The sequence below is a fragment of the Rattus norvegicus genome, chromosome 16 (assembly GCF_036323735.1).
Source record: "Rattus norvegicus strain BN/NHsdMcwi chromosome 16, GRCr8, whole genome shotgun sequence".
Classification (NCBI taxonomy): Eukaryota; Metazoa; Chordata; class Mammalia; order Rodentia; family Muridae; genus Rattus; species Rattus norvegicus.
The window spans coordinates 19,487,011-19,514,781 of record NC_086034.1 but is presented as its reverse complement, the minus strand read 5'-3'; the positions used below and the strand labels follow the sequence as shown (position 1 = coordinate 19,514,781).

The window sequence follows — 27,771 nt, the reverse complement described above, 5'->3', positions numbered from 1 at the left end:
GGAAGAGCAGTCAGTGCTCTCAAAGACCTAATTTTATAGACTCTTAAAGCACAGGTGAGGCTTGGAGTTGGCAGTAGGTTCTCATGCATCTCACCAAAAGCTACCAACAGCAACTCTGGAGCTGGGAAGCAGTGCTGACCTTGCCACCCATAAAAGACACTTTACAAAGTGCTAGGGCGATAGCACGAGTGTGGCTGAACCACAGGGAGACAGTCATGCCTGCCTAGCCAGTAAAGACCTGCTCTCAACAAACAAGGCACCTAAGGCATTCGGAGGTTATCCTCTGGTCTCTAGGCATACATGTGCATACACAAGTGTACGCACACACACGTGTACACACACACACACACACACACACACACACACACACACACACACACACACACAAAGATAATTTAGACTGCATCAAAATTGGCCCACACCTTTGATCCCAGTTTGGGAGGCAGATGCAGGCAATCTTAGTAAGTTCAAGACCAGCCTCATCTACAAGAATGTATTCCAGGACACGTAGAGCTACAAAGTGAGTCCTTGTCTCAAAACATAAACAAAATATCAATACAGTGAAACAGAAACACAAAATCTTCTCGAGGGCCTGGTATCCAAAACATCTTACCAGTAGAGGAAACATTCTTATGGCTAAGGGACAGTCAAGGGAGCTTGCTGGGTTCGCAGCAGCTCCCCCTCCAAGGAAGAACAAAATTACATGTCAATTCGAAAGTCAAAGGACTAGCCAGGTGGATCTGAGTTCAAGGAACTACAAAGTGAGTTCCAAGACAGCCAAGGCTACATAGAGAAGCCCTGTCTCAAAAAACAAAATGAAACACGTACACGCGCGCACACATACAATCGGGAAAACAAACACTTGAATAGACATTTCTTGCAGCCATTTAAATGACTAATAAGGTGACCAGAGGGGCAGCTCACAACTGCCTGCCAACTCCAGCTCCAGGGGATCCAATGCCTTTTTTTTTTCTTTTTTTATTTTCTTGGAGCTGGGGACCGAACCCAGGGCCTTGCACGCTTGCTAGGCAAGTGCTCTACCACTGAGCTAAATCCCCAACCCCGATCCAATGTCTTTGAGCACCCACATACACATATATACATAAAAGATAAAATGTTAAAATGTCTTGGAATTAGAGAGAACTATGAGTATACTGAATGCCACCAGATACCACACTTTGAAAATGTCGCTTTTTTTCTAAAATGGCTAGCTAGCTATTGCCTGGTTGGTGTTTTGTTTTGTTGTGGGAGCAGGGGAGGTGATGTCCAAGTCCCAAGGGCTGCAGCTATTTGAGCCTGGTAATCAATAGCAAGAGCTGGTTCTTAAGGGAAGATGCTTCAAGTACAGCTCCAGAGCCCGCAGCTACCATGCCAGCAATGGCAGCTATCAGGGGACCCAGACAGCTTACAGTAGTTCATCACACAAATGGGACTATGAGCCTTGCCCCAGGGCAAAGGTGCGAATACCTGGCAGTGTGGCCTGTGAAACATATGTGGGACAAGGAACTCTAGAACAGATGTGTTGGGAAAGGCTGTGGTTCCCTGCAGTTCCTAGACCACCATTTAAGATCCTCTTTCAAAACAAGGACTTTGGTGTAGGAAGGCATGCCTTTTGATCCTAGCCCTCTAGAAAAGATAGGTGGATCTCAGATTATTTGAGGCCAGCCTGAACTACATAGAGAATTCTAGGCCAGTTAGCATTATTTAATGGGACCCTGGCTTAAATACAGTCGAGCTGTGGTGACACACACCTTTAATACCAGCACTTAGCCAGCAGAGGCAGGTAGATTTCAGAGTTCAAGGGTAACTCTGGTTCCAGGACCACAAGGGAGACACAGAGAAACCCTGTCTAGGGAGGGGGGGGGGGGGGAAGAAAAGAACAAAAATCCTATTTGAGCTATTGGCTTGAATTTCAAAAAAAAAAAAATCATTAAATGAATTTTTGGCTTGGGATTAGAACAGTTTCAAAGGTGTCTCAAAGTTTCAAAGGTTAACTCCTGTCCTCTTACACTGTTTATTCATGAGAAGTGGCCTTCTCAGAACTATAATCTACAATCAAGGAATCAACTCTTGATACTGCAGACACTGTAACAACACATACTCAGCCAAAGCCCAGCACTCGCCACTGAGGCATAAGGTTCAGTGGTTCACTGCAGGTGGATTTGGAGTTTATTGAGAAGTGCTTTACATACTGAGCCATCTTGCTGACCCTAAAATTTTTTTTCTTTCTTTTCTTTTGTTCGGAGCTGGGGATCGAACCCAGGGCCTTGAGCTTGCTAGGCAAGCGCTCTGCCACTGAGCTCAATCCCCAACCCCGACCCTAAAATTTTTATTACTCTAAGCACACCCACAAAGTAACAATGATGCCATGATGGGACATGTCCATTCCCCAGGTCTGTCTTCCATGCCTACACTGGCCTTTGTGAAGCCAGCCAATGCTTTGAACATGCCCTTGATGACACTTTGAACCACTTAACAGACCATCCCCCCCTCTCTATGAATATGTTTGTCCTCTCCACACACCCACTAAAAGTTATTTGTTTGCCATAGTTGGGTTCTGTGAGTGAGCTTTCTGCAGTGAACATATGAACGATTTCCTGTAAACTGATCTTTGAGACAAAATGGCCAGGCACATCCTTCTGGAAGCTCACACCGCCACCTTGCCCCAACTCTAGACACTGGTAGCCACTGAATAGGGCTGTCTGCACCTCTTTTTTTTTCTTTTTCTTTTTTTCAGAGCTGGGGACTGAACCCAGGGCCTTGCGTTTGCTAGGCAAGCGCTCTACCACTGAGCTAAATCCCCAACCCCCTGTCTGCACCTCTTAATGACTCATTCTGAGTCTGGCAGCAGTGTCATGTGCCTTTAATCCTAGCCCTAGGGAGGGAGAGGCAGGCAGATCTCTTGAGTTTGAGCCTCTTCTACAGAGTAGTTCCAAGACAGCCAGAGCTACACAGAGAAACTTTGTCTCAAAAAGAAAACAAAACAACAAAAATTCATTCTGTGGTTGTAAAACTAAACTCAGAGTTTTGTATATTCATAGTAATTAGTGAATGTGACAATTGCTATGCTGGCCACTAAGGCTACTTACTATGCAAATCCAATTCCTTCCACAGTACTATCAGTGACACACTGGTCACTTATTTACAGACCTTCCTCAAAAGCTGTAGTGACATATGACTATCACCCGTGCAATGGAGAGTTTAAGGCTAGAGAATTGTATGTGTGAGACTACTCTGTCTGGTCTATACAGCAAAACCGTGTCTCTAGAAATAAACACAGTTCTGTGGTCCATGCTGATGGGCCTCCCTCTTCTGTATCTTGGTACTACCAAGTTCAGTTTAGAGAAGTACGGTACATGCTTCCTCTCCTCCACATGCGAAAGAAACCACACTGGCTCCACAACATCCTGTAAAGGAGAATGGGGACTTGCCAGCTACTTTTTCTTTGAGAGCCAACATGAACTCGGAGACTTTTCCCATTATTTACTCCAGGGTCTCACTCTGCTGCACAGGCTGACCTAGACTCCTGGGCTTCACAGCCTTCCAAGAAGCTGGGACCTAGATCACCCTCAATTGTGTTTTTTCTTCCGTATGGACTATGGATGAAGCCAGGGTCTCAGTAGGCCAGCACTCTCCCACCGAGTTGCACCAGTGTAGTGGACTCAACGCACATAACTCCAGGACTTGCTACTGCTGGCAATCACCTGTCCCACCTGATCTGTGCTACTACTGTGGGCCTTTCTGACACAACTGTCACTCTCCTAACGCAAATTCAGTGTGATTTGAAGTTTGACTCAAGTTCTGCCCTTCTCTTTTGGTCCCTAGAGACATTATCTCTTTCTTCTATAATATCTAACAGGAAAAATAAAACAAAAACAATAAAAGTGCAAAAACTTGACTCCACAAAAACCAGCTTTACAAAATTGCCATCTAGTAATAAAATGCAGGAGAAAACAAAACCTGACAGTCACCCTGCTATGTGAACATATGCCCTTCAACAGTGCATGCACGCACACGCAGAGCAATGAACTTTGTAGTAATAAAGAGCAAACATATACACTTTTCCTTAGGAAAATGGATCCATGCTGTACTTTATGTAGGACTAAAGATGATAGAACCCTGTACAAGAGGCTCCAGCCAGCATTATCTCTGCTTCCTTCACCTTGTCTCTACTGTCACCAAAGAACACAGGGTCACTACCCACACCCTCCACCCAGGTGCTGGCATAGTAATGATAAGCTTCCCTGTCACTGTCCTTTCCCAGCACCCACAGGATAGCTTTGGGTGCTGGTTCTAGGTAAACAGACAGTAGTTGTATGATTCTGGTAGGGCCTGACTAATCTCCACAGGAGCAATCAGAACCCACAGCTGAATGTTCTCCAGCAAAGATGTCTCAGGGACTCTGCAACATGCACGAATTTTCTTTAGCAGGAAGACAATGCCTGACTGTGCTGTGGCTATCTATGTATACTTTCTCTGGGCAGCATATGCTTTTCTAAAGCCACGCCTAACTTGGGATCTCTAGCTCAGCACATGATCTCAGCACATGAGTGTGCATCATCTCTACCAAACAAGCTAGACGCACACACCTGCACCCCCAGCAAATGAGATTCAAGGATACATACTTTGTCCACAAACCTGAACCAGCAGAAGGACCTATTAGGGTGGGCACGTGGTTTGTGTGGACCTTGGTAATAGCCAGGAATTGCCCAGCACATGAAGACCAGGGATCAGAAAATGCTAGCTGCAGTAAAAGATAAATATGGCCAAGTATTAAACCAGGACACATCCTAGAAAACATAAATTAAAACCTACAATCCCAGCACCTGGGAAGCAGAGGCAGGAGGCAGGAGGCAGGAGGCAGGAGGCAGGAGGCAGGAGGCAGGAGGCAGGAGGATTACCTGGGATTCATCTAGGGCTACATAATAATATTCTCTCAAGAAACAAGCCAGAGTTGGTGGTTACACATCTGTAATTTGAGCACTTGGAACCTGAGACAAAAGATCAAGGTGAGTTCAAGGCTGGCCTGGACTACATGGAAATACCCTGTCTCAGAAACCAAAGTAAGCGGCTGGAGAGATGGCTCAAAGGTTAAGAATAAAAGCAGTTGCTGCTCTCACAAAGGACACAGCAATTCCCAACACTCACATGGTGTTCAGAGCCATCCTTAACTTCAATATCATGGGATCTGATGCCTTCTTCTGAGCTCCTTGGGTACCTGGCATTTGAGTGGTACACACACCCACATGCAGGTATAACACTAATACACATAAAAAAAAAAAAAAATACCAAACCCTAACACTGTCATAGCCAATGTCCATCATAGCAGGGATGTCGGAGAAGCCAAATCTCACTCAGGAGCCAACCAGATGCCAATGAGTGGTTGTGAACCATTTGGCAAGACACCATGTTATGGTCTTAAAGTCTTAAAACTGAGACAGCTCTCTTAGGAGGTTTCGTAGCCATGTTCTACTTCTAGAATACCACTCAATTCCCCTCCTTTTACAGGTATATGGTGTGGAGCTAAAATGTCACTCTGAGGCCCTGGTGACGACAGAAAGGCCCTTCCTCCCCATGTGGAGTTCTGGCCTTTTGCATTCTGCAGTTCCCACATTAGAGCTAACTGGGCAGTGGCTAAAGAACAATTCTAGCCACTTAGGAAGAGATACAGCTGGAGATCAAAGGTTAACCTCTGGTTGTCATCCCTGCCACCCCAAAGCTTTTAAGCAGGTGACCAATAAACATGATGTCGATCCCAAGGCTCAAGGGTCATACCTGATGCCACAGGGACCCAGCCCCCTGTCTTCCTTCCCGAGCAGAGCCCTATCGGATATGTGGAGGTTGTCTAAGCCAGCTTTCCAATCCACAGACACCAGTCCCTAGCACTCACCTGGCCTCAGGGTCCGTGACGCTGGTCCTACCATGCCGTCATGGCCACAGCTCTGTCAAAAGGCAACTTATGTGGATGTGCTGGCTCAATGTGCTGGCCAACCTAAACCAAAAGAAAGAAAAACACTGAATTCCATAGGATGGTTGGGAATCCAGAAATTTCAAACTTCTCCAGGGCTGGGGTATAGCTCAGTGGTAGAGTCTGCCAAGTGTGAGCAAGACCTGGCTCTGTCTCCAGCATCCACAGTAGAAAATGCCTCCAGCCATAGGAAATGAAATCTGCCATTGCTGCCCTCCACAGCAGGAGCCCAGACAAGCAAATCCATTTCTAAGGCCTAGTGGACATGGGGTAACCTGTGAACAACACCCCAGACCTATCTTCAAAGCTCTCAACAAGAGCATGACAATAACACTGAGTAATAGGCCAAGTCCAGATAGTTCTCATTTATCACCCAGAACACACAGTAAATGCTTGAAGGGCTGTCCTCACAGCAAGCCAAGAGTAACAAAATGGTTAAGAGCAAACTGACACAGTTACTGATCAATGTGGAGATGGCCTCCGGGTAGATCCCATTTTATAAAACAGACACCTAATACTCAGGAAACCTGCCTAGTACCCAGACCAGTAGGGTCCCCGCTCTGAACCACCACCAGTGCAGAAGTACAGGGTTGTCGATGAGAATGAGGAGGGCATAAGTGCCCAGGGAAGAAGAGACTTATGCTAGATAGGTGAGACATATGTCTAGAGAAGTCTAAGGTCATGGGCAAAGTGGCTCCAAAAACAGGCCCCAGTCTGTGGTGTCAGGTTGGGTCCCACTTTCAGAATTTTATGCACATGGCTTGCCTAGTGTCAATACCACCTCTATTCTCTTTCTTTGTGTCCATACAACTGCCAGGAAAACGTACTAATAAGAAACTGGCTTTGGGGCTGGGGATTTAGCTCAGTGGTAGAGCGCTTACCTAGGAAGAGCAAGGCCCTGGGTTCGGTCCCCAGCTCCAAAAAAAAGAACAAAGGAAAAAAAAAAAACTGGCTTTGTTGTTTTTAAAGGAATGGCTCAACAGTTAAAAGCACTGGCTACTCTTGTAGAAAACCAAGGTTTGGTTCCTAGCACCCATATGGCACACATACATGTAAGACACACTCATAATACAAAGAAACCTTTTCCGTTTAGTTTTCAGTTTATAATACAAACTCTCAGCACATAACTCTGGCTGATCTAGAGCTCAGAGGTCTGCTTGTCTCTGCTTCCCAAGTGCTGAAATTAAAAGCATGCACCACCATGCCCACCAAGAAATCTTTCATTTTTAAACTCAGTTCAGAAATTTGTGACTCATGGGTGTAAGAAATATTCTCACAGAAAAATTTGCCTAGTAAAGCCAGAAGTAAATGCCAGAGAGACTTTTGGGTATCAAAGAGCACAAGGCCCCTCCCATGTAAAAGCCCTTGCAGACACTACCAGGGCCTTCCAGCTCAATGCAAACTGGGAAATCCAACAAATGCTGTTAACCCTCACTTGCCTGACCCACCAAGTTCAAGCTTCTCAGCCAGAGGCAGGAAACCCTAGTATAGGTACCCAAACACCTGTCTCTCTTCAGGATCAAGGCCAGCACAAACAGACCCCACCCTGTGATGATTTCAACTTTACTGTATGTAGAACAAAAGCAACAATTTCTGCAAAAGCCACCTTTCAGTTCTAAGTTTCAACCTGTTCCCAGGCTAGCAATATGCAGCCTGATCATGTCTCCCAGTTGGTGGCCAATGCCCACACCTCCAGCTGACAGCCCCACACCCAGCAAAGAAAGCAGTAAAATTGCATAGAGAGGTCAGAGAACAACTTTCAAAAGCTGCTTCTTCCCTTCCACCATGTAGGTTTTAAGTATTAAATTCAGGTTGAGTAGTCCGGTGGTGGTAAACCTCACTGGCTACTTTGTCAACCCTTGCGTGTTTTCAATTTGTGATGCTCTGATTTAGCAAGACCCTGGCCCCAGTCAATCACAGGCCATTAGTGCAAAAAGTCAGCTGTGTTTCCACAGAGGTACATCAGTCAGAACTGAAAACTACAACAGAATCTGTTTACAACAGCATAAAAACATGATGCACAAGGGGGGGAAAAACCTACAGTCATGTTAAAGTCCTGGTACTCGCCTCAGACTGAGACAAGATGATTTGACTCTAGACCAAGACAGAGATTTTTGTCTCAAAACAAACAAACAAACAAAAGAAAACACCAAAAACCACAGAGCTAAAGCTTTCCTGGCCTGATTCCATCTCCAACATCACAAAAGTAAACAAAACAAATGGAAAGAAATCCCTTATTCATGGTTAGGAGGTACAAATTCTCTTCCCAACTGACCAAATACAATGCATCTGCCATTTAGAAACCCTGAGCAGAGGCTGGGCACACAATTGTGGCATAAGTGCTCACCATACAAGCCTGAGGACTCACAGCCTATAAAAAAAGCTGAGTGTGGTGGCATACTCTTCTACTCTCAGAGTGGGAAATAGGAAGATCACCTAATTTCAGGGTTAACCTAAACCTCTCTGCATATCCCTGAGCTAGCCTTAAACCTATTGCTATCTTCATGTCTCTGTCTGTTGGGATCAGAAGTATACATTCCTCCCTAACTCAGTTCTGCTAGTTCTGATATTAAATATGTCTGGAATTTCAGCCACTTCTGTCCTTTTTGCTAGGGTGAGGGATGTTTCTGAACTGGGTTCCTTATTTCAAGAAGCCTCTGGACAAGCAAAATAGCTCAATAGGTAAAGGCACTTAACCAAGCCGGAGAACCTGAGCTCAATCCCCAAGAGTCACATGGTAAATAGGAGAACCAACTCTCACAAGTTGGCCCGCCCATGTGTACAAACACACACACACACACACACACTCTCACTCACTCACTCACAAACCACGTACTTTCTTAATCCATCGATCAATGTATTAGCAGTTGACTGGACTCAAAGCATCAGTATCTACATACCCCAGAGGCCAGTCAGCCCAGTGCTCATGCACCCAAATGAATCTCATTTTGGCCCTCTGTTCCAGACTTATACACCAAAAATCCACCCACAGTAGACGATTCACATCTGAAACAAAACCTTTCCAAAGACGGAATCTCAAATCCAGGTCATCAAGAGGGATGCCTGCACCTATATATGTCCTATAGTCACAGCTATACAGGAGACTGAGGCAAGATTGTCTGAGCCAACAGCTTGGACAGTAAACAATAGACTAGCTTCAAATAATGAAAATAAACACCGGGGCTGGGGATTTAGCTCAGTGGTAGAGCGCTTACCTAGGAAGCGCAAGGCCCTGGGTTCGGTCCCCAGCTCCGGAAAAAAAGAACCAAAAAAAAAAAAAAAAAAAAAAAAAAAAAAAAAAAAAAAAAAAAGAAAATAAACACCAAGTCTCCACTCTTAAAACTGAGAAAGGCCTAGTTCAGATGCTCTTAGCCCCATAACATAACATTGGAGTCTTATAATAAACCAGCCAGATAATAACAGTAAATCAACTCCAAAACCCACACAAAACCCACAAAACTCAATTGATATAAATACAAGCTACACACCTAGATTGGGCAAATGTATCCTACATTACTTACTCCATGACCCTACTATGCAATCCCTAGCTACTTGTGGTTTCTCCAGACCACCTGGGTCAGCTCCATCTTCTTCCCTCCTTCGTCCTGCTCTCTCCCTTCTCCACCTCTCTCCCCTTTCTCGCCTTTCCTTCCACTGCCCAATCACAGGCTCTAGCCTTATCTACCAATTAAGATTTCACCTGAGTATGGGCACTCTTGAAGGAGCAAAACATACAAACAATAATCCACAATAAACTACCAGGCCACTGTGACACTTAAAAATCTAAGAAATGTTTAATCCACACAGCCTCCCCACATTCCAGAAGCCACTATCTTGGAGAAGTGCTTGAACTTATTAAATTATTCTGTTGCCTCTTGTACCTGCTAGTGGTCCCCAGCCCAGTCTGTTTCAGAGTTCCCCAGAATGGCACTCTCAGCACACCCCTACCCAATATAGCTCCAGAATCTGTGGACCTTCCCACCAAGCAGTAAGGCACAGGCTGTGTGATCAGTCTCTGCCTGGCCTCAAGTCAGAAACCTAGAACGTGTAACATAAGCTAGTGCTGTAAGTTTGTACTTGAGTAATAGGACTGGGATGGAGGAATCAGTCTGGGGAGCCCAGTGCAGCAGCCCCTCCAATCAGTCAATGTGAATCTCACGAGAAATGAGTAGAGACCTAGCAGAACCCACTTAGCATTCCCACAACAAGGACCATTTCTTGAAACTAAAGTAATCATGTGATCACCACTGCACCTCACTAACTGGGTTCGGAAAGCTTTGCTGTTTTTATGCCAAACTCATACATTTAAAACAATATCAAGTAACCCTTAAGTGCACAATTACCAGCTCATGGGAGACTCTTTACCTCCCCTGATAAATCATTATGTTTTAGCTTTGACCCTGCACCTGGGTCCTCCACTCACACATATACCCTTCTCCTATAACCCACCCTGACCTTGTGTCCTAATTGGAGAGAAACCACACTTTGACAGGAAGACAGGCATGGGAGCCTCAGTCATGCACTTCATGGTCATGAAATCAAGCCTTGGCACTGTGGCTGGGCCATCTTTTGTTGTCATTTGATCCTCTGGGGCAAGGCCTTGAGGATGCTCCTTTTAACACCAGGATGAAGACAAAAGCAAGAGCCCACTAGGTTACTCATGGCCAACACAGGAGACAACACAGGTGTCTGAAGGCACTAGCATTTGACAGGAAGGGTTGGCTATACTACACTCTTGTGCCTGGACATGCATGATTGTACTCCTCTACTCTTTGCCTGTCCTCACTGACATCTCTGCAATCTGCACTCAAACATTTGCCACCTTGGCCCCTGTGTCCTCCTGACAGACCCAAGAGCCCAGCCCTTCTTGTTGCTCCTGTCTCTGACTCTCCTAAACCCAAAGTGCACCTGCCTTGCACAAACCAAGCATCTACTTCACAAAGCTCACCTGGACCCTCTCTATGAGTAGAACTCACAACACGAGAAGGCAGATACTAGTAGAGCACCAAAGGAGGCACCATAGTGCTGGCAGGTTGAGAAGGATTAGGTCAAACCAAAGACTCAAGTCTGATTTTTTGGGGGAGACAGACAGACAGAGACAGAGACAGACAGACAGACACACCTCAAAGATCAGTCTGCCATGACCTCTCAAGTGCTATGATTAAAATATGTGCCACCATACCCAGCAACACAAAATCATAATTATTTTCTTATTTTGCTTTTCAAGACATGATGTCTCTGTGTAGCCCTGGCTGTCCAGGAACTCTCTAGGCTGGTCTCAAACTCACAGAGATCTGCCTGCCTCTGGAGTTCTGGGATTAAAGCCACCACCTGGCTGAGGCTTCATAATCCTCCACCACCCCCACCACCACCACCCCCACCCCCCCCACTACCCCCCACCACCCCCACCCCGCCCCCGGAGCTGGGGACCGAACCCATGGCCTTGCGCTCGATAGGCAAGCGCTCTACCGCTGAGCTAAATCCCCAACCCGGCTTCATAATTCTTAATGTAGCCCGGGTGGCCTAGAACTCAGAGTTCCAGTTCCTCCCAGGTGCTAGTTAGTACTATGCACACTATGTATGTGCTTTATGGCTAAGTTCTGTTCCAGCTCACATTCAGTTTCCAACTTGGGGATCGGCACCGTATTGTCTGCTACCTATATTCAAACAAAGTTTTCCAGGGACACAGCCACAACCAATGCTCCCTCCCTCTTTGTTTGTGTCTGTCTATACAATGACAGAGTTGAGCAGTGGTGATACATGACAGAGTAAAACCAAAAGCACTATCTCAAATGGTAATAAGGAACCTCACCTCTAAGGGCTAGCAAGGAGCAGTTTGGAGCTGTTCAGCAGAGGGACCCCAGCCACAACAGCACAGGGCATAGCTTGGGCTTCAGCTCTAGGTCACCCCCAGGGAACCTGAGCAGTGCCTGCTCTCCCTAGGGCAAAAAGCCTTGTTAACCATGTCCCCTGGGAGCAGGGACATGGCAGACTAAGCAGACTAGAGACTTAGAGAAACAGTCCCAGGAAAGCAAAGGAGCCAGTGGGGAAACTGGCCATACATCCCATCCCCGTGGCAACTGAAGCTAGCACTAGGGGATAAGAATGGTACAGAGTCCTGTCCACCATCTCAAGTCCTAGCACCCACAATCCCTGGCACACCTTGTCCTTCCCTTACCTATATGGTAACAAAGGCCTTGATGGAGGATAAACCATCTCCTCACAATAAGCTATCCCTAACATCCCTGAAGACGGACGGATGGATGGACATGACACCTCACACCACGCACGCACGCACGCACGCACGCACGCACGCACGCACGCAATCATGACTAGTAAGCGTGTCTCTCTCCCTTCCTTGCTCCTCACACCTGCCCACCTGTCTGCCCAGGTCCCTGTCATGCAAAGAAACCCATTCCTTCCCTTTTCCCACTTCTAGTGCGAGTCCCTGTCACTTAAGCAAGCACTCCCCAACCAGCACACTCAGCCAAATTAAATAGATTAGGATGTGGCAATAGCTGGGACCATGTCCTGTCCCCCCTACACTGTTGTCAGCACCCACAAACAATGTTTCCATCACAAACTTAGGGCAAAACCAGTCATAAATACAAACTCCATCCTTCCTCAGAATCTAAGACTAGAGGGCAGCCATGTGGGCCCCAGCCCCCATCATGAGTTGAGGCTTCCCAGAGAGCAGCTGTTGCTTCAGCCTCTCTCACAGCTAAAGGTCCCAGAGGCCCAACTTTGAGTCTAGAAAAGCCTGCTCCCTCTGACTGCTGGGAACTCACTGCTGTCTTGGTACTATGGCTGGCATAATGTACATGCACCCTTTTTCCTTTTTTTTTTTCCCCCGCTGCGATGCTAGAAATGGAGCTTAGAGCCTCTGCTGTGCAAAGCAGGCAAGAGGTCCCTACTGAGCCCCTAGCCAGCACCCCTCCCTTCTTTCTTACTGCAGAGGTTCAGTGTCCTGCCTAACTTCTCACAGACCAGAGAGCAGGAACTTTCACCACACTCTCCTTCCCTACTGGCCAGTCTAAAGGTCCCAAAATGCTTCTGGTCAGCTGTGGCTCTCAGTGGCCCTCAGTCCTCCTGAAGCCCCCTCAGTACTGTGCTGTGGACCAACTGACAGCCTCTCTTCAGGTAGGACCTCCACGGGAAACAACTACTCTTACTTTAGCTATTGTAATTTAAAGCCATTCCTCAAAATGTCTCAGCTCCTGTGTGGATGTGGACGTTCTTCCAATGTCCAAGCAACTGGTGGGAACTGCACACACCTGCATATTGAAATGTACCGAGGCCAAGGTCTGTAGGCCTCAGCAAGGTCTGAGGTGCTCGGCACTGAGATGCTCAGTGTGTGAAAAGCTTGTCAGACACCTGAAGGAAGTGTGACAAGAAAAAAGGAAATGGTTTCTTTGCTGGGAAGCTGGGACTGCTCCCCTGTGATAACTCCTTTCTCCAACCCCTTTCCTGGTGTGAGTTTCTCAAAGTCCTTTGGACCTCCAAAGTGCCCATGTGCTGGCTAGTGATAAGTCAGCTGCCCACTCAGTTGCCCATTCAATCCCCGGGTCGGAAAGCAGAGAAGAGGGGCTGGAGGCTAGTGGGTCCCAGCACCCCAAGTACCATAACTGAGCCTCTATCGTTAAGGCCTAGCACTCTGGAAGCTTCCAGACAACAGGACACAGGAAGTTCCTGGAGAGTGGTTGCCTGGTGAGCCCTGAAGCTCCTTCTCAACATTGCAACACCCATACTGAAGAGGAACATGTCTTCCTGAGTTCTACAAGCTGCTAGAGGAGGAACCTAAGAACTTAGACTGATAAACAGTCATCAGAAACTCAGGAGAGCCCCACTGGGCAACAAAGAGGGGAGCAGCCTTGAGAATAATAAACCTTGGCCCTGTGGGAGCAAACACGGCCTCCAGGGAGCTGTTGTGAGCAGAGAGCTGAATTACAGGATGTCCTGCTGGTGTGTGCTGCTCAAGGGCCACATGTTGAGGTCACTAAGGACTCAGCCTGAAATGTGGAGACAGTTTTTCCTAGCTGCCCTCTGTGAGAACACATCAGTTTGTAACATACTTCCAACTACCCGACACACTGACAAATAGCAATGGAAAAAATGATGAATACCTGTGACCCCCCCTAAGCAGGGCAGTTGGAAGACCTAAGACTCTCCCCAATATTTCCTGGTGTTTTCAGGGGCTTGAGGAGGGTCACCCCACCAAGCTGGAGGAAGCGTATCTAGGTTCTGCTCCTACGGGAGCTAAAGGAACACCAAGGAATTTCTGTGCTCCAATATTCTACACGCAAGATGATGTCACAATGAACTTTCTAGAGTGACATGCACTTCTCTAAATCCCCTAGCAGTTGACACAAGTCAGGCCTGCAATGTTTATGCCTTAGTCTCTTTCTAAACTATCCCTGGCAGACAGATCCATGTTCTCATAGTTACAGATTATTTTTGAGTCATATTTTTTTGTATAGTAAATGTACACAAGGTAAAATTCTTAACTTCCCCACTTCAGAGACTTACTATATTCCAAATTGGCCTCAAACCCACAGTATGGAGATTACCTGCTTCACCTGGTAACCAACCCAGGCTTATTGTGACCATTCTTAAATGTGTGGTTTTGCATTATTAAAAATGTTTACATGAGGGCCAGGCGGTGGTAGTGCAACCCTTTAATCCCAGCACTGGGGAGGCAGAGGCTGTGAGAAAGCTCAGTTTGAGGAGAGCCTGGTCTACAGAATGAATCCAGGACTACACAGAAAGACCCTGTCTTGAATGCCCATCCAAAAGAAGTTTACATGGGTCAGTTAGATGGCTCAGCAGACAAAGGCTGCCAAGCTTGACAACTGAGTTCAACCTCTACAACCCACAACTCCTGAAAGATGTCTTCTAAACTCCTCCCATGCCCACACATTCAATGAAGTATGAAAAGTAAAAACATGGGCTGGAGAGATGGCTCAATGGTTAAGAGCACTCACTGCCTATTCTTCCAGAAGACCTGGGTTCAATTCCAGCAACCACATGGTGGCTCACAGACATCTGTAATGCCATCTCTGATGCCCTCTTATGGTGTGTCTGAAGACAGCTAATGTATTTTATATAAATCTTTATAAATAAATCTTTTTTTTTAAGCAAAATTATGACCACAGTTTACAGAACTTGTGAAAGTGAACCTCCCCACCTACTGCTTGTCCCTGGCACCTATCACTGCTTTCTACCTGCAAGGACATTATTTCAGGGAGGGGGGGGAGGAACACACAGCTTGTGCCCTTGGTGTCTGAGCCATGTTACAGGATTTCAAGGTTGAGCTACTTGTGTCATTGAACCCTCCAGGACCATGCATGCACAGTGCAAAGCAGGGCCTAGGACCTTTTTTCCTATCAGATCATAGCCCAGACAAGCTCCAGCATCAACCAGTACTTGCAACTTCCCAAATGCATGGCAGAAATGGGCCCAGGAAAGCCTGTGGCTGGTGTTCTAAGAGCATTGCCCAAGCACCTTGGACTTGGCCTTCCTAGATAGCCCTGGCCTACCACAGCATTCCAATTCCCTTGGAGCACACCTGTTGCAACCTCACCTTACAGTACAAGCAAAAGAAGTCCAGAATACCAGCAAGGAGAATAGAGAGTACTACTTCATCTTGGCCACACTCTTCCCTTAAATGGAAACCTGAGCACCCCAAATCTCCTAGAAGCCTGTGTACAAAATGCCACACTAGACAGAGGGCCAGCTCCCAGCACATCAACTCCATGTAAGGGGGACAAAACAAACAGATCCCCCACCAACTGATACCAGGAGAGGGAAAACAGGAGCATCACAATGCCCATCCCCATCCTGGAATCCTGAGCACCAAGGCAGCCTATCCTATAGGCAGAGTCTAGCATGGAGAGTGTGTGGAAAACTCAACAGAGGCCATTCAAGAGTCCCCTGCCTGCACTATGTTCTGGTTGTGATTGTCCTTTCAGGTAGGAAAGGCTCAGAGCAAAGGCCAGGCACGGTGATGCTACCTACCAATGCAGCACTCAAAAGACTTCCATAGCCTGAACTAGAGTAAAACCCTGTCTTAAAATTTTCCTATTTTATGGGTATTTTGCCTCCCTATATGCCATGTGTGTGCCTGATCGATGAAATAAAAGAGGGTTTTTGAGACAATATGAGGACACTATAATCAATTCCAGGTATTCTGCCAAAACCAGCCAAGGCTCTTATAGTTACCGAACCATCTCTCCGGGCCCTATCTCAAATTAAAAATAAAGCCAAGTGCAGTGGTGCATTCCAGGGAAGCTGAGACTCAATGACGGCTTCGAGTTCAAGGCCAGTCAGAATTACACAAGCCTCTCCAGAAAAAAAAAAAAAGAGAGAGGAAGAAAGGGAGGAAGGGAGGGAGGGAGGGAGGGAGGGAGGGAGGGAGGCAGGCAGGCAGGCAGGCAGGCAGGCAGGCAGGCAGGCAAGCAGGCAGGCAAGCAGGCAGGCACAAGCTATCTGAGTGTGGTGGCGTGGGCCTTTAAATAATAGTACAAGAGGCAGAGGCAGGTGGATCTCTTTGAGTTCAAGCCAGAGATGCACAGTGAGAAGCTGAGAGACAGAGAAGGGAGGGCTTACAATGAATGGCTTAACCAGTGAACAGTCAGTCAACAATTCAACCAGAACCAGTGGGGTGCTGCTGGTTAAGGAGACTGGAGGCTCCTTGAGGCTCACTAGCCAGCACTCAGCCAAGTCAGGAGAGCTCAGCAAGCAAACCTGTCTCAAAGCAAAAGACCAGGCCCACAGGACGGCTCCTAGGCAAAGGCATTAGCCACATCTGCTGCCTGCATGGTGGAGGGAGAACCAACTTCTGCAAGTTGTCCTGACCGGCAATGCACACATTTATTAGTTTAAAAACTTTTTTTAAAGACAGGGTTTCACTATGTAGCTCTGGCTGTCCCAGAATTCAGAGATCCTCCTGCCTCTGCCTTATGAATGCTGAGATTAAAGGCATGTGCCACCACACCCAGCCAGACATGTCAAGGTGAGGCAGAATCTTTTTTTTTTTTAAAGATTTATTTTATTATATATAAGTACACTGTAGCTGTCTTCAGACACACCAGAAGAGGGCATCGGATCTCTTTACAGATGGTTGTGAGCCACCATGTGGTTGCTGGGAATTGAACTCATGACCTCTGGAAGAACAGTCGGGTGTTCTTAACCACTGAGCCATCTCTCCAGCCCGGTGAGGCAGAATCTTAAAAGACTCCTGTCCCTAGCCTTCGTGTGTATGTGCAGACTGCTTCACACATCAACCTGAAGCTTTATTTAAAAGTACATCTATTTACTCATGTACTTTTAAGGCAGGGTGGTTGATATATATCCCTGGATGGCCTGAAACTCAGTAGTGATAGATGAGACTGGCATCAAACACACAAATATCCACCTGTCTCTTTTTCCCTATGCACATCTATTTTATTTTAATTTTATGTGTATGGCTGTTGTGCCACATGTGTTTCTGGTGCTCACAGATGTCAGAGAGGGCACCGGTCTCATGGAAGTAGTTACAGATGGTTGTGAGACACCATGTAGGTGTTGGAAACCAAACCCAGTAAGAGTAGTCAGTGCCCTTAACCATTAAGCCACCTCTCCAGCTGTCTGGGATCCTCTTCATTATATTTCTGTGTGGGAACATGCACGAAGAGGCCACAGGACAACTTCTCTCCTTTTACTATGTGGGACCAGGGATTAACTCAAACACCTTTGCCTACCAAGTCACTTCACTGTACCACAAAAGCTTATTTTACCAAAAAAAAAAAAAAAAAAAAAAAAAAAAAAAAAAAGCCATGTCTAAAGAAATGGCCACAGGGAAATCTGCAGTCTAGAGTAAGATGGTTTCCATTTAACCTCACCTCTGGAAAACTGATTTCAGCACGTTCACATTCCCAGGTGAAGGACCTGGTACTTGTAAGCAGTCTCAGAAACCTCTGCTAACTCCAATCTCAAGTACACACCAGTTTGGCAACACAAGACAGTAAACAAGTAACTACACGGGCTACATGCTGGTAGACCATAAAGGTTAGTCTTCTGATGCCTAATAAATATTCTTTGATCCCCATAACCAGAATCAAGGGCTGCCAGCATCACCCCCAATACCCAGGAGGTACCAGCAAAACCCACCCACCATTAGGAAGCACTGCCATCACGACCTTCAAGGTCTCCATCACTGCTACCCTTCCACATAAGGCACTTCCCTTGAGACCACACTTGACAGTGAGGAACCTGAAGCTGAGACGTCAGAGCCACTGTCCCAGTCTCTCAGGTGTTGACAATAGTAGAGAGAGTAGCACACAAAGGCCTACGTCACTCCTGATTCTGATTGGACTCTAGCCCCAGGCTCTCCATAGCCCAGGCCTGGGGCTCCAGGCAGACTCAGGGACTGCTACAGATCAATCTTCAACTTTTGTTTTAAAATCCTTGATGATGGGGTTGGGGATTTAGCTCAGTGGTAGAGCACTTGCCTAGCAAGCGCAAGGCCCTGGGTTCGGTCCCCAGTTCCGAAAAAAAGAAAAGAAAAAAAAAAAATCCTTGGTGAGTCCCAGAAACAGTCGACCACAACCACCAGCCCCTGTTAACAAGACAGTAACTGCCTGCCAGTCTACAAGCAGAAAAAGGGGATTTGGAGACTTACAAATTGCAGGCTGGTTTATAAGCCAACAGCCATCATTACCTTCATCTCTAACAGATAACACACATATAGCTCAAGATAGCACAGGAGACAATCAGGGTCAAAGTATGTGTGCAGCCAAGAATGGCAGGAAACTGAGGCAAGAGAATCCAAAGTTTAAAACCAGCCTAAACTGCACAGGGAGACACTGTCTCAAGAAGGGGGAAAGGCTGTATGCAGAGAACTTCTAAGGGTAAGCAGTCACCAGAGCATAGCTCATCCTAGCCTCTCCTACCCAGTATCCAATCAGGACCCTGACGATGATCACTTATATGCCATTTTAACTCAAAGTCCCCTACCTACAACCATATCCTCTCCCCACTTTCAGGCCAGTATCCTGGGACGAACACCCATCTTTCCTCCCAAGACTGCCAAAAGAACTAAAACTCAAAATCATCTGAGCAGTTCATGAAACCATCACAAAAGCTACTAGATAGTGTTTCTGAGGAAATTTCCTATGTGTACACATGTGCACACACATAATGCCTAAGTGTGTGAATACAGGCACAGAAAGAAGTGCCATGTCTTGCATGTGAAGGTCAGAGATGACGTCAGTCCCTCACCTTCCATCTCAAGGCAGCACCTGTTACCGTTGCTGATGGCAGGCTAACTGGTTGTGTGAACTAGGAGTCTTTCCTGTCTCCATCTCATCACCCCATAGTGAATGTTGGTTCTACAGACATTGCTCCTGCTGAGAAGTCAAACTCAGTGCATAGCAAGTGCTTCACTCACTGGTTCACCTCTCCAGTCCCCAGATTATGTTACATACCCTGGATCTGGTGTGTGTGCACTGGAAGAAAAGCCATCTTAACTTGTGAGCCATCTCTAGCCCCAGCCCACCCTCTCTATGGCATAAGGTGTGCATGTGCGGAAGAACAACTTCTAGGAGGCAGTTCTCTCCCACCATGCAGGTCCCAGGCATGGAACTCAGCTGACAGGTTTGGCAGCAAACATCATACTAGCTCCTTCCCTGGGTCTTTCTGGAAAAGGTTCCAAAATTCAAATTGGACACCAGATACAGTGGTTCACACATCCAAGTTTGAGCCCCGTCTGGGCTATGAAGAGACCCTGAATCAAAAGATCAGATGTGGTAACCGACACCTTTCATCCCAATGAAAGATATGGAAGCAGGAGATCTGGAGGTCAGTGATAGTTGACTACACAGCAAGTGCCAGATCAGTCTAGGTTACATGAGACCTGTCTCAAAAATAATGATATAAATAAAAACTTAAAATCCTCCAAGCTTGAATAGCTTAAGAACCTTGAATACATGCGCTCCCAACTAACTCTTAAGTTAGTTGCTGAAAAGCTCTTTTCCCAGCTACAGTAGGGGCTGGGTCCTTCTAATTTGACAGAAAAACTGAGCAGGCTGTTCCTGCACATGCAAGAGACCTGCCACAATTTTCTCTCAACTCTCCCCACACTCACTTGCACAGAGCACTACTGTCTATGGAGGAATGATGACCTCCTCCAGGGTCAGATTCACTCCCTAAGCTCGCAGAGAGCAGATGGTCACACCACATTTCCACTCAGGGCAACAAAACAGGAAAAGGCTACCAGAGCTATGGGCTATCTCACTCACATCTAGCCTCTCTAGGATCCAGGTCTTCCCCCCTCTACCTAACTACCAATTTTGCACTCCTAAAACTCAGACTCAGTCTTAGAATCTGCATTACCCTCTAGTCCCCACTCAAGTGCCATCTCAAAAAGCCTCGCACTGACTTCTTGTCTAAAGGTATTGTTACAGCTCTTCCCAGTTCCCAGTTCACTGGCCTCCAAGGCTGAGTGAGGACAATTTACTAACTAGCACAGGATCTCAGTCAGGGCTCACGAGAGGCAGAGCCTGGGAGCTACTCCCAACATAAGTAGTCAAGCAAACAGACAAAAGTCCCTAGTCTCTGACTCCAGTTAACTACCATCAACCTGCCCGATGTATCTCTTGACACCTATCTTCTTTTTTTTTTTTTTTGGTTCTTTTTTTCGGAGCTGGGGACCGAACCCAGGGCCTTGTGCTTCCTAAGCAAGCGCTCTACCACTGAGCTAAATCCCCAACCCCCTATCTTCTTTTATTTAAGCAGACAAACCCAAGGTCATAGGAGTGTCAACCTGTCTTTGCCAACAGTCTTTCCTTCCCCAGGGCTTTCCTGCACAGAAGCCCACACAGTCTTGCGCAGGTACACTTCAGGTTCTCCTGTGTAAATGCTCAACAATGACCCAACGCCTGCCCATTACACTGTCCATAAACCCTAGGTCCAGAGGGTGAACTGGCTACTCCACTACTCCTAAGAAACCATAGCTCTGCCTAGGATAGTGGGAGAGGGTGGCACAGAGATGCTGAAGTAATAAAGAGGCTGCTCAAAGCTCAAAAGTCGCTGGGCAAGGACTGGGGCCATGCTTGTCTTTCTGTCATCCATCCCAACCTGCCAGTTAAGCAGCTCTGTTCAGAAGCCCCCATCTTGCTCTCCACCCAGTCACTGCACGGTGGGGAAAAAAGCCTGAGTTGTGCCACACTCCAGGACCACAACGGCAGCTTGGGCTTTCATGTGCCCATGGAATTTTTGCTTTTTCTTTTGTGGTGTTGAACCTCAGAGCTCATGTGTGCTAGGGAAGTGCTCTATCCCTAGCCTTTGGATAAACTTTTAAAATAACTCAAAAAGGGTTAACTCTTGTCTAACATGCATGAAGCCTTGGGTTCCACACCTGCCCCCAATAAAAAAAATAAGTTTTAAAATACCCAACAGTGCCTTTCCGACTCAGGAGTCTCACTGATGACCATGAGCAGCTTGTTGTCCTTCCTGCTTCTTCAGTTAAGTCATGACAATACAGGGAACTCCAATCACTGCCAAAAGATAGCAACCTCGTGCCAACTCAATCTACAACAAAGATTGTAGGGTTCCTTCCCTGGGGCCACCTATCTTTGTTGCTTTCTATCTCTGGGGAGAGAAAACCCTTCTGCACTCCCCACAATCTCTAGTATCAGAAAAGTCACCTTCCCAATCCCAAACCAAGAGCCTGGGTTCCCTAGAACTAGAGCCCCTGAAGCCCCTCGGCTCCATGTCTTCTGTGATGCTGTGGGGAACACTCCAAGAACCACAATGGACTTTTCCAGACATAAAAGTCATACAAAAGGGGCAGCCTGACATGCAGCATACACAGGACCTGGGGCTCCAACTCTAGCACAGATTGGGGGATTATGCAAGACACTGAGCCCTCTGCCAACATCACCCTAAGCAGCGTGTGCCAAGCTTACCTCCCCCTGTACAAACTTGGGCATTGCCAGAGCTGCCACAGGGCTGATAGGTACTCTGCTTGCTGCTCCCCACTGCCAGGGCTAATTCTGAACCTCAAGTGGGCCTACAGTTAGGAGCATTTACTCTTTTTTTTTTTCTTTTTTCTTTTTTTCGGAGCTGGGGACCTGGCCGAACCCAGGGCCTCAAGCGCTCTGCCACTGGGCTAAATCCCCAACCCCTACTCTTTTGTTTTTTGATTTGTTTGTTTGTTTTGAGACAGGGTTTCTGTATAACAGCCCTGGCTGTCCTGGAACTCGATCTGTAGACCAGGATGGCCTCAAACTCAGAGATCGCCTGCCTCTATTTCGAGAGTGCAGGGATTAAAGGTATGCACCATCACCACCCGGATCACATTTACTTTCTTAATGAGATAAGGAAGCACTGCTTAAGCTTTAAACCATCACGCTATATTTCTGGGATAGGAAGCCCTGAGATTCCTGAAGCAGCTCTGCATAACTTCCTCCTCACATCCTGTCCTCTTCTCAGCAGAGACCCACAATGACTTCAAGTTCAGAAGCAGACAAGGCCAGGAGAAAGGAAACTGGCCAGTAGACCTATATAAACAAACTAAGCAAACCTAAAACAAATGACAGGTCAGGCAGACTGACCAGGGATACTCTACAAGGAGCCCGCACCCAGCTCCTTCCTACTACAAGTCAATGGTATGAAGTCTCTCTCCCTTTGGGGCCTTAATTTCCAGTTTGTACCATGAAGAGTCTCCTGGCTCACCCTAAAGTATGGGGTTCAACAGAGCAGAGCACAAAGGAAAGCTCACAGGGGATGCTACATCGGTCTGCTGCCCAAAAGGCTACTTTTCAAAATCTGTGTGTGTCTGTGTCTGTGTCTCTGTGTCTCTGTGTCTCCCTTCCCCACCCCCTCTGTGTGTGTGTGTGTGTGTGTGTGTGTGTGTGTGTGTGTGTGTGTGTCGCTGCCTGTCTGCCAATACAGGTGCATGCAAGACAAAGTGCATGTGTAGAGGTAAGGAACAACCTCAGGCTTCAGCCCTTACCTTCCACTTGGAGACAGAGTATTCTGTCCAAGCACTCAGTGCTGTAGGCAGTAGGATGGCTAACCCTTGAGACTCCCAGGATTCTCCTATCTTCCATCTCTGTAGGAACATTAGGATTATAGGTGCCTGCTCTTTGTCTAGCTTTACCACTGAACTATCTCCTTATCCCCAAAAAGGTACTCTTTATTTTATTTTATTGTGGCGCTCGTCCCAGGGCCTGAAGCATACTAGTACCATTAATCACCCTTGACCTAACAGTTCCATTTTTAATGAAACAGCCTGAAAAATCTAACCATGATGACACTCATACTCAGGACCTAAACTTCAAAACGAAAGATGACTAAGCAGGTAAAGGCACTTAAGTGCTACAGGCCTGGCAATCCGAGTTCATTCTCTAAAATCCGGTTAAAGGTGGAAGGAGAGGAATGCCCAGTTACACATCATGCACACACAATAATGAACAGCTAAGTGCCATGATACACCTTTAACCCTAGCACTCAGAGTGCAAAGATAGGTCAATCTCTATAAATTCAAGGTCAGTCTGCTCTACACAGTGATTTCTAAAACAGTCAGGTACATAGAACAACCCTATCTCAAAAAGAAAAATAAAATAGGCGAGGCAGTACCACCCATTACTGATGTCAAGTTCCTACTTCTTCCCTAGGATTCATCACCAGGAAATATGACTTCTGCAGGTGGACAGGAGAAAAGATTGCACAAAATTTTACTGCAAAAACAAACAACAGGTTGGAGATGACTCAGTGGTTAAGAGACCTGGCTGCTCTTGGTTCAGTTCCAATGCCAGGGGATCCCACACTCTGTTCTGGCCTCTGTGGGCACCGGGCATACCCAAAGCACACATACATTCATACAAAGAGGCATTAAAGAAGCAAATCAATGAAAAATAAATCTTTGAACAGATGACACAGTCCTTTAATCTCAGCACTCAGGAGACAGTGGCAGGTGGATCTCTGAGTTAGAGGCCAGTCTGGTCAACACAGGCAGTGAGAGCTACCCAATGAGCCATTGGTCACAAGCAAGCAAGCTTTCCTGGAGTGATGCAAGAGTCATGAGTTCATCTACCAAGCAAGTTAAGAAAAAGGCAGGTATACCAGGAACTGTGTCCTATCAATGGCCATAAGAGAACCCTCTGGACAGAACTGGTTCAAGAATTCTCTGAGGAAACCTTACCACTTATAAGACTCAACCTACTCACAAACTGGAGCACCAAATGAGACACTGGAGAAAACTCAGGCACCCAGTCAATGACACCCAAGCCAAGTATGTCACACGTTTAAAAGTAACTCAACCAATTCAACCCAGCTCTAAGACAATTTGGTTTGGCTAAGCACTCATGGCACATACCTATAATTCCAGCCTTGAGAAAGCAGAGGCAGAAGGCATACCATAAGTTCAAGCCCAGCCTAGTCTACAATCAAAAAATAGGAACCGGGGCTAACTAAATGGCTTAGAAGTAAAAGAACCTGTGGTTCCAACACAAGAACTTGGAGCTGGGTTCCCAGCATGACATAACAAGTAGATCACAGCCTCGTACCTACCAGTGCTGTGGTGGGAGCAGGATTGCTGAGCCTTGCTGGACACCAGCCAAGGTAAAAACAAGTGAGCTCCAGGCTCAGGGAGAGACTCTGTCTCAAAGGAACAAGGTAGAGAACGAGCACACAAGAACAACTGCGCATACAGGCCATTTTGCTTTCCCAGTCAAACCTCCAGCGGCAGATGGGGAAAAATGTTTCATCTGTGAACATGAATGAGAATGAGCACACAAGAAACTACATCTCTGTACAAAACCCACACCTGGAAACTCAAGGTGAGCAGTTAGCTAAGGTAGGGATGTGTTCCACAGTGCCAAATATGTCCCAAAGGCCACCTGTGCAGGAGCAGTGTCTGGAGCAGTGATGGGGTAGGACAACAGGTTTATCACACAGGTGCTCCTTTCTCCTTCAAGATAACCTGGCCAGCATGCAGGTGAGAATCCTGCTCCCAAACCCTCCACATCCAGGGCTGGAGAGATACTTTAGCAATTGGGAGCATTGACTGCTTTTGCAGAGGACCCAAGTTCTGTCCCTAGCATCCACACGGTGGTTCACAACCAACTGTAACTTCCAGTTCCAGGGGATCTGATACCCTCTTCTGACCTCCACAGGCACTAGGCAACACCTGGTACAGATGAACATGCAGGTAAAACACTCATGTACAAAATAAAATATGTAAATCTTTTTTTTTTTTGGTTCTTTTTTTCGGAGCTGGGGACCGAACCCAGGGCCTTGTGCTTCCTAGGTAAGCGCTCTACCACTGAGCTAAATCCCCAGCCCCAAAATATGTAAATCTTAAACAACAAACCAACCTCCACATCCTTGGCTTGTGGTGGAATTCTACCATAAAGAAAACCCAGTCACATGGTAGTGAACTCCTTGGGAGGCAGGTTCAGGCAGATCTCTGTGAATTAAGAGGCCACCCTGGTCTACATACCAAGTTCCAGGCCAGCCAGGGCTACATTGTGGTAACCAGTCTCAAGGTGAGAAGAGCAGAGGCTGGAGTACCCTGTTTATTGACACTTCCCACTTTCCTCACAGCTATCCTAGGAAATCAAAAATCACTTGCCGGGGTTGGGGATTTGGCTCAGTGGTAGAGCGCTTGCCTAGGAAGCGCAAGGCCCTGGGTTCGGTCCCCAGCTCCGGAAAAAAAAAGAAAAAAAAAAAAAAGAAAAAAAAATCACTTGCCAACAGATGAACAAGCTGGGGCTACAAGGTCAGGTGGCCACCTAAGATGAAAAAGGGTAAATTAAGCATCGGTAGACAATTCTGCCTACCCAAGCTAGCTGAAGAGCTACCTGGAAAGCTGTTCTCTAGAAGGGACTCTAGAAAAGTTAAAGACCCTAGTGCACCCAGGGGCCACTGCATGCACCATCCCACAACCCACCAGTAGCTATGCCATGACAAAGACAGTTAAGTAGGATCCACGGCTCCCAAAGGGTCCGTGGCAACCTGCCTAGTAAAAACTGAAGAGGCCACCTTGAAGCTAGAGTGCTGGGCTCTATAAGAAGGCTGCCTCCTTTCCTGACAAGGACAGAGCCAATCTGGCCACTTGGTGTAGCCAGAGGCCTGAGAGACTAGCCAAAAAGAAAGAAGGAGGGAGGGAGGGAGGGAAGGAGGGAAGAAGAAAGGGAAGGAAAGGTGGGGTATGAGTTCTTCAGAGAACAACCCAGGTGACCCTCAAGCACCTCCTCATGGCTTTGGACTTTGCCTCCTTCATCTGAATGGAACAAGAGGCCAAGCTGTGACACAAAGCTAAGGTGAGATTCTGCAGGGCACACAGACATCTGATGATCAGTTCCAGGGTGAATGTGCTCCATACAGGAGTACACAGTGGCCTGGCGCCCCTAACAGCACTCCACTATGCTGAAGCCCACGTCTCTACCCCAGGCATGAAGCGACTGTGAGCATTCCTTATCTCACTAACTCCTAACACACTCTTTCCAAGCAGAGAGAAAGCACCACCCCTTTTCCAGAAAAGGAGACCAAAGGGCGGTTCAGCAGCAGTCACTTGCAAGTGGCAGGCGGAGCTCACACCCTGGCAGAGCCGGCTAAGTCAGGCCATCCAGCAGCCCAAAGCACTCAAAGGCACCAGCTCAGGTCGGCTGTAGGAACAGACCTACCAAACTAGCCAGGTGGGTCAGGCTCAGGGCTGGAAAGAACTGCTAGAGTTGGTAACAAATCCTTAAAACAAGTAAGTGGCCTTTGCCTTCTCCCCAGCCCCACTTCCATCTGGGGGTACCTGGCTTATCTTTGAGGACAAGTAGCCCCAAGGGTCCTACAACCTCAAACCTCCTCCCCCCCACAGCTACCTCAGCTTGCCAGGAGCTCCTCTTCCCTCCCCATCCCCCAGCCCAGATGGATGCTCTGGGCCCTGACATAGGTGACATCTTTATCTTTCATATAAAGAACCCAGAACTGAAAGTAGAACAGAATATGGAACAAAAATCCCTAAGGATCTCATCTGGGAAACAACAAGTACTTCTTCGAAGATGAAGACAGAAGACCAGTGCAGCCCACACAGGACAAGAGGTCCTGGCTGGGCAACCTGAGGGCCGTCCTTAGTCTACCTACAGGTATTCCACTAAAATAAATTCTTTGTCTTCTAAAAGAGTAACCTACATTTTCATCAGACAAAAAGAGGTCACAAATATAGCCTGGAAAGCTCGGGGAGGGGGAGTGACGGGGACTGAGCCTGACATTCTCCTGACCGGAAAGTCTTGGTCCACGTTGGCAGGAGCCTTCTAGTGCCAAGCAGAACAGGCACTCTTCTTTCCCCAAGACTGGCGACATCTACTTTGCTGATTAGCTCAATCACTACCTTAGTACTTCAATCCAAAGAGGTCACTTTGTTCAGGTGACGATGAAGTCTTGTTACCTGACAGTCTTGTCACCTCCTGAAGCTCCATCCATACTGACCATGACCACACTCAGCCTCAAACTGTGGTGCTAACAACTTGTTCTTCTGGTTCTTAGGAGGAAACCCCAGCCATGCTCCTCTAAGACTGCACCTACCAGCCCGTTTCATAATCTTCCCAGCTCTCTACGCTGAGCATAAATTACTTCACTTACGAGGGCAAAGAAAAAAGTCCTGCCGCTCCCTGTAAGGCACAAAAACACTAGAGTCTCAAAATTCAGGCACTCAGCTGCTGTGCTGGGGCAGTCTTAAACTCAACTCTCAGAAAGGCCTGAACACCAAGACTGTTCATGTCAAGATCTTAATTTTCTCCCGAAAAGGCTACCACTGCTGAGTGTGG

The 27,771-nt window shown here is 47.0% G+C and overlaps 1 protein-coding gene across 22 annotated transcripts in view; it reads right to left on the bottom strand.

Annotated features, from left to right (window-relative positions):
• The window catches only part of Gatad2a (GATA zinc finger domain containing 2A), an 89,998-nt gene that overhangs the window by 38,716 nt on the left and 23,511 nt on the right, over positions 1–27,771 (bottom strand). For 11 of the 22 annotated variants that reach the window (NM_001013881.2, XM_063275203.1, XM_063275194.1 and 8 more), the window contains exon 2: positions 5,891–5,992. The exons of 6 other annotated variants lie outside the window; for them this stretch is intronic. The gene's annotated coding sequence lies outside the window, so the exon portion shown is untranslated. Of the gene's footprint in view, positions 1–5,890; positions 5,993–11,780; positions 11,863–14,091; positions 14,243–27,771 lie in introns of those variants that run through there. 5 more of the 22 variants (XM_039094340.2, XM_063275195.1, XM_063275198.1 and 2 more) reach the window with 3 other exon arrangements.